The sequence below is a fragment of the Triticum aestivum genome, chromosome 4B (assembly GCF_018294505.1).
Source record: "Triticum aestivum cultivar Chinese Spring chromosome 4B, IWGSC CS RefSeq v2.1, whole genome shotgun sequence".
NCBI classification, from domain to species: domain Eukaryota; kingdom Viridiplantae; phylum Streptophyta; class Magnoliopsida; order Poales; family Poaceae; genus Triticum; species Triticum aestivum.
Window position 1 is genome coordinate 302,131,367 of NC_057804.1, and position 7,285 is coordinate 302,138,651.

General features: G+C 46.7%; 1 pseudogene; it reads left to right on the top strand.

Annotated features, from left to right (window-relative positions):
* The first annotated feature begins 3,712 nt into the window (after nt 1-3,712).
* LOC123092047 (autophagy-related protein 8C-like) lies at nt 3,713-6,036 on the top strand (annotated as a pseudogene).
* Nucleotides 6,037-7,285: the final 1,249 nt, after the last annotated feature.

Here is a 7,285-nt window from a genome sequence, read left to right on the forward strand (position 1 = left end):
TCTCTTCCATCAAAGAATTCACCTTGCAAGCCAATACACACAATATCCCAAATGGTGGGGTTATGTTCAAGAATATGCATTTTCATCTTATGCTTCCAACTAGCAAAGTTAGTACCATCAAAGTAAGGACCTCTACGGTGATAATTTCCCTCACTAGCCACCATACTCTCCTAGGTTGTGAAACCAAGGCTATGACCACCAAAAGTTATGGAAATCAAAGCAAATGGAGACCAAAACTCTGATACCACTTGTAGGACCTTGAAGTATGTCTAGAGGGGGGGTGATTAGACTACTTGACCAATTAAAAACTTAATCTTTTCCCAATTTTAGAGTTTGGCAGATTTTAGCTATCTTTGGACAAGTCAAGCAATCATCACACAATTCAAGCAAGCATGCAAAGAGTATATGAGCAGCCGAAATTAAAGCATGCAACTTACAAGAAAGTAAAGGGAAGGGTTTGGAGGATTCAAACGCAATTGGAGACACAGATGTTTTTGTCATGGTTCCAATAAGTGGTGCTATCGTACATGCATGTTGATGGAGACTTCAACCGACGAAGGGTAACAGTTGCGCGAGTCCACGGAGGGCTCCACCCACGAAGGGTCCATGAAGAAGCAATCTTGTCTATCCCACCATGGTCATCGCCCATGAAAGACTTGCCTCACTAGCGGTAGATCTTCACGAAGTTGGCGATCTCCTTGCCCTTACAAACTCCTTGGTTCAACTCCACAATCTTGTCGGAGGCTCCCAAGTGACACCTAGCCAATCTAGGAGACAACACTCTCCAAGAAGTAAGAAATGGTGCGTTGATGATGAACTCCTTGCTCTTGTGCTTCAAATGATAGTCTCCCCAACACTCAACTCTCTCTCATGGGATTTGGATCTGGTGGAAAGAAGATTTGAGTGGAAAGCAACTTGGGGAAGGCTAGAGATCAAGATTCATATGGTAGGAATGGAATATCTTGGCCTCAACACATGAGTAGGTAGTTTTCTCTCAGAAATGGTAAGTTGGAAGTGTAGGTTTGTTCTGATGGCTCTCTCCACGAATGAAGAGGAGGTGGAGGGGTATATATAGCCTCCACACAAAATCTAACCATTACACACAATTTACCAAACTCGGTGGGACCTATTCAACAGACTCGGTCAGACCGATTTGATAAACCTGGTGACCGTTAGGAATTTCGGTGGGACCGACATGCAACTCGGTAGGACCGATATGGTTAGGGTTAGGGCATAACGTAATCTCGGTGGGACCGATTACACAAACTCGGTGAGACCCATTTTGGTAATAAGCTTTTCAGAGAGTTGGTCAAGTAAACTCGGTGGGAATGATTCGCTCATTTCGGTGAGACCGAAATGTTACGAAAGGGAAACAGGGAGTTTACATTGCAATCTCGGTGGGACCGATTGCTCACTTCGGTTCGACCGAAACGTTACGAAGGGAAACAGAGAGATTACAATCCCATCTCGGTGAGACCGAGATCCCTATCGCTATGACCGATTTTCCTAGGGTTTGTGGCAGTGGCTATGACATTTGAACTCGGTGGCGCCGGATAGAAAGAATCAGTGGGACCGATTTTGACTTGGGGTTTAGGTCATATGTGGATGTGAGAAAGTAGTTGAGGGTATTTGGAGCATGTCACTAAGCACATGAAGCAAGAGGCTCATTAAACAACACCTCATCCCTCCTTGATAGTATTGGCTTTTTCTATAGACTCAATGTGATCTTGGATCACTAAAATGTAAAATAAAGAGTCTTGAGCTTTTGAGCTTGAGCCAATCCTTTGTCCTTGATATTTTGAGGGATTCACTTTCATCATCCATGCCATGCCATTCATTGAGCTTTCCTGAAATAATAGTCTTAGAATAGCATTAACTCAATGAGCTATATGTTGTTATGAATTACCAAAACCACCTAGGGATAGTTGCACTTTCAGAGCGCCTTCTTGGGGCCGAGGGATTTCTTGGCAGCTCCTTTCTTGTCGCTCGTGCGCTGGATGCGGTGGGTCTCGTCCAGGGGCCGCGCACCTTGGAGCCAGGGCACCTTTTTGGGGAGGAGGTGGCGGAGACGCCTCCTGAGCTACATCACCCATGCAGGACCGAGGGTGAGGCAGTGAGAGGGATGGCGCAGGAGAGCCCCCTGCGGCGCTGACAAGCTCGGTGATGCGAGTGAGCCACTCCTCGTAGAGGTCATCGATGGGGCGGCAGTGCAGGAGTTCGCGTGCCTGAAGCAATGAGGCCTGCGCGTCCGTGGGACCACGACGAGCGTGAGATGACAAACTAGCTGGAGTTAGCGACGGAGTGGCGGTGCGGCCTTCCCGCCACACCGAGGGATGCAGCAACGACGCTTGCTGCTCGTTCCCCGCCGGGCCGGTGGCGGCGTTGGCGGCAGGCGACAAAGAACAATGAGGAGGCCCACCGACGGGAGACATCTGGGCGCGCGCGGGCGGCGAGAGCAGCTGGACGCTCGGCGCGAGCTCGACGAGCGTCTGGCATGGATGCGACGAAACGATGGAACGCGGAACTGCGGAAAGAAGATACCGGCGCACCCCTACCTGGCGCGCCAAATGTCGGATATTGGGTTCCGACAAAACCCTTAAGGTTCGAACTCTGGGTGCGCACAAAGATCTACTCCCTTACCAATCCACGTTCCAACACCTCACCGCAAATCTAAGCTACACGATGAACAACATGAGGGACACAAGGTTTATACTAGTTCAGGCCACCGTTGTGGTGTAATGCCCTACTCTAGTGTGTGGTGGTGGATTGCCTCTTGGGCTGATGATGAACAGTACAGAGGAAGAACAGCCTCGTGAGGGGTGTTCTTGAGCTGGTGCGGTTGGAGAGGGATGGCTCCGTCTCTGTTGGCTCTAGGTGGGATCTCGATTCCTTCTATTGTGGTGGCTATCTCTATATATAGAGGCCCTGATCCTCTTCCCAAATATTGAGCGGAAAGGGAGCCAACAACGGCCATTTTGAAAGGGGACAGCTAGTACAAGTTATCCTGACTAAAGTTGGTCTTCGACTGCCAAAGGCACTGGTGATGACGCCGTCTTGGGCTCCACGGTGACATCCGTCCTGCCGTCTTGCTGGTATTTGTCTTGTTACACCAATATGGTAACTTTTACTTGACGCCTCGGTACTCCACGCCTGCGCTTGCTCCCTTTGCACCAAAGAGGAAACGAGGACACTGCGCAGGCTGGTGCCTGCCTGGCGCCCGCCTGGTCTCGATCGTTATGGCTTGCGTCACGAGCACCTCGTGAGGTACTCCTTGCCTTGATCTCTCCGCCTCCTCGCGAGCCTGCCTAGTGAGGCCGCCCCTGAGGAAGCCTTGCGTCATCCGCCCCACAAGACTTAGCCCCTCGCGAGGGTCTTGAGCTTGGGTTGATGTAGACGAGACGTACTGGGCCACTGCTTGATCCACACTGCAGGCCACATGCAGGCAAGTCTGGGGACCCCCGTTACCAGACCACCAACACATTTCTTCGCCGTCTGCTGGCATATGGCAAATAATCTTTGCTATCTTCCAGCGAACGGAAAAGAGGTGCTGTTAGAGTCCACTGGATGTCAGTAGACTGCAATGGTCCACCCTACCTCTTTGCCGTCGGCAAATATTCTTTGCCATCTGTTGTTGACAGGAGGCAAAGAGGGGTGGGGGTTCCTTTTCGTCCGGATTAACCACGGTTTTACCCCACCACGTCAATATCAACGCCCACCCTACCTCACGGTCCACCTCCCATCCCCCATTCCCACCCATCAGTCCCTCCTGAACCTTCTAGAAGCCCACGAGGCAAGAACCCTACCCACGCATGGCGACCTCGCTCCTGTCGCGCACTGCCTCGGCCGCCTTCGCCCTCCGCGGCGGCGCCCGGCTCCTCCCCAAGGAAATACCCCTTCCTCCTCCCCTCCTCCTCCCGCTCCTCCTCATCCTCCTCGCCACCGCCGCCGGCATGCTCCCCGCGGTCATAACCCTGCCGCTGCAACCACCGCCTTGATCCACCAGGTCTGATAGTGTTCACCTCTTGGAAGCTTGCAGGGCAGGGTCGGATGGCCGTGCGGCGGAGGTCGGGTGCGGGGCGGCACTGTCACCGTCAATGACGCGGTTCGGGGGGTTTCTGTTGCTTCTCCCTACCTGGTTGGTGCTTGCAGGAACCAAGGCAGATCGGTGGCGAAGAGCTCATTCAAGCTGGGGCACCCGCTCGGTTCGTCTCGTCTTCTCATGGTCCCCTGTTTTCTTATGGAAGTTCGCCGAATTAGGGATGTTCGTCTTATATGGAGGTTGTGCTATCTGTTGTATTATGCGGGTTTTTTTCGGTAGATGGCGAAATATTATGTGGGTTGGGTGGTTGACCTTACGAATTATTGGAATAACTGAAGGATTCATAGGAATTCGGTAGATGAGCAGTTATCTGCATAATAGCATGCTAATTTCCTTTGAGGGGAGAAAAACCCAAAGCACGCCGAGCTTTAGAACACAAAAATGAGCTTGTGATTGTTCTTGTAGATAATCATGATTCTGATCATCATGCTGCATTCCCTAAACTAATTTGGGGGTTGATAAACTGCAAACGATTCTTTGGTGGAAGAATTAATTTGTATAACAATTTTGTGGGTCGTTCTATTACATTGTGTAAGAATAGGAACTTACAGTTATATCCTCGAACACTGGTTGAGAGGAAGTTCTTCTATGAGTTTTGGTAGCCTAATATCCTTCTTCTCGCTGGATATGTGTCAAAGGGTCCTGCAGTGATATTGAGAGGAGATAATTCTATGAGTTCTCTCTATAAACGTGGACTTTTACCATTGGTTATTGATCATTAGCTATTGACATGTATGTTTTACTCTAATTGTATGCCTTTACTTTAGCAGTTTTACGATTTCCATCACTTGTAATGATCTGCTAGTTACAGTTCTATTTGAACATTATTGATTCTACATCATAATATTTACTCTTGTTCTATCAGCTTCAACCTTGATCTTTAAGTTATTCTGAGGATACATTTTCCTTTTAGTCAGTTCAGAATAAGATTTTGCTGTTTACTGCATTGCAGACAGGAGGCCGGCGTAGGCTAAACGCATACGGGAGAAGTACTCCAACATAATTCATGTAAGCTTATACTTGTTATTTATTGTTCAGTATAAACTGTTTCCTTACCCGTGATTTGTTTGATCTAATCTGTAACTTTGTAATGTAGGTGATCGTTGAGAAGGCTGGGAAGAGTGATATTCCTGACATTGACAAGGAAAAGTTAGTTCTGCTCAAACATTTCACACTATTTAAACCTTTCTGTAGATTAGAATATCTCCATCTTCATTTCATACTATTTAAACAACTAGCAGTTGGTGTTGTTAAGGTTGTCCTATAGGCTTGTATGAATAATTACCACTATGCGCTGTTACTCTCGTGTGTTCTTTAATTAGCATAGTTGCATCACGGGTTCCTGCTGATAACTCAGGATAGTGGATGCCATTCATTTCTAACCATTTCACCAATAGTATTGTGTGTGGCCTGTGGGTCTTTTGTGGACACAATTTATTCCAGTTGTTTCAACGACTGGATTGGGATCAGTGTTCACTGGAAATTGGGTTGGTACTTGCTGGTGTGGTGCACCATTTGCATAGGTTTTTACTTAAACATGTACTATTTGAATCCACATCTCTATGGTCCAAAAACAGGGGATCTTTTAATGCATCAAAACTTCGTCTCATGTTACATCGAAGTATGAGATTGGCCATTAACGACCATCAGTTGTTCTATATTCTAATAGCCGTCACCCAACTATACAGGTACCTTGTTCCTTCTGACCTTACAGTTGGACAGTTTGTGTACGTTGTCCGGAAGCGGATCAAGCTCGGTGCTTAGAAGGTCATCTTCATCTTTGTGAAGAACACTCCTCCACCGACAGGTAGGGAGCAGAAACAGAATTTCTCCCTGAACAAACCTGTGTCTACCTTGTCATCCACAACAAGGAAACATCCACATCGATTTTGTTCTTGATATATTTTATATTGGTTTATAGCTCACCGATCATACCATTTTTTTATTTGTGATATAAGAATATTTGCCTTCTCAAACTTCCATTTGTTTTGGATTGTATTATGCTCAATTAATTTGATAGAAGTATACCCAGAGTACGATAAACAAGGAATCAAAGCACACTCGCATAATTAAATTAGCTTTGCCAAGGATATAGGGCAAAACGTCCTCGTGTAGATCTTCTGCTTGTATTGCACTAAGCTCTTGGTTACCATTTGGAATCTTATTCCAGGATCCATGTTAATCGCATACATATTTCTGAGCTTGCAGGATGACTGGAATAATGCCCTGTTTTACGTCGAATGACTGGAATATTGCCCTGTTTTACGTCGAATATCTCAAGCGACAAAATTTGCTCTTAATGTATTACTGCACGATCTGGATATCCCTCAAAAATTAGTACTTTCTGGTGTTGATCTCAAGTGCTGGCTCCTACAGCATTGCATTTCACCAAGTGAAATGCTACATTTCTACTCCTAACCCATTCTCTCTTTCTTAGTGTTTTTGTTACGCAGTTTGGAAGAAAAGAAGAAGATCCAGAGAAGATCTTAGTAATAAGATAGTTTTTAGGAAAATAGATATTTAGTTTTAGGTCATTATTGTAATTTCAGATATGGAGTGCTTGTCTTTAGTTTTTGTTTTGACCTTGTGAAACTTGCTACCTATGGATGAAACTGTGTAATATTGATGAAACTATGTATATATGTATGGACGAAACTTGCTACTATTGGTAACATGTGTTGGATATGCTATATTGGTCATATATATATATACATGTGTGTGTGTGCGCGCGCGCGCGCGTTTGATTTTCTGTGAAAATGAATGGATATAAGAAGAAACAGAATTAATGCCTATTTGGTCTCTTTGCCATCTGTCAGCAGTCTTTGCCGTCTGCCAGCAGATGGCAAAGAGCCTGCAGTCTTTGCTGTCTGGCAGCAGATGGCAAAGATCCTTTGCTGTGTCTTTGCCGTCTCCCAGCAGACGGCAAAGAGCTTGTCTTTGTCGTCTGCCAGCAGACGGAAAAGATCCATGGCCTTTGCCCTCGCTCGTTCAGCCAGACGTTTTGCCGTCTGCTGGCTGACGGCAAAGGCCTTTGCCATCCGGGATCTGTGCCTTTGCCGTCTTCCATGGAGGACGACAAAGAAGCTGATTCCAGTAGTGATATGATCTTTGTGTGAAGTGGCGATTGTAAGCCAACTCTATTTATCCCTTTCTTGGTCATTACATGGGATTGTGTGAAGATGACCC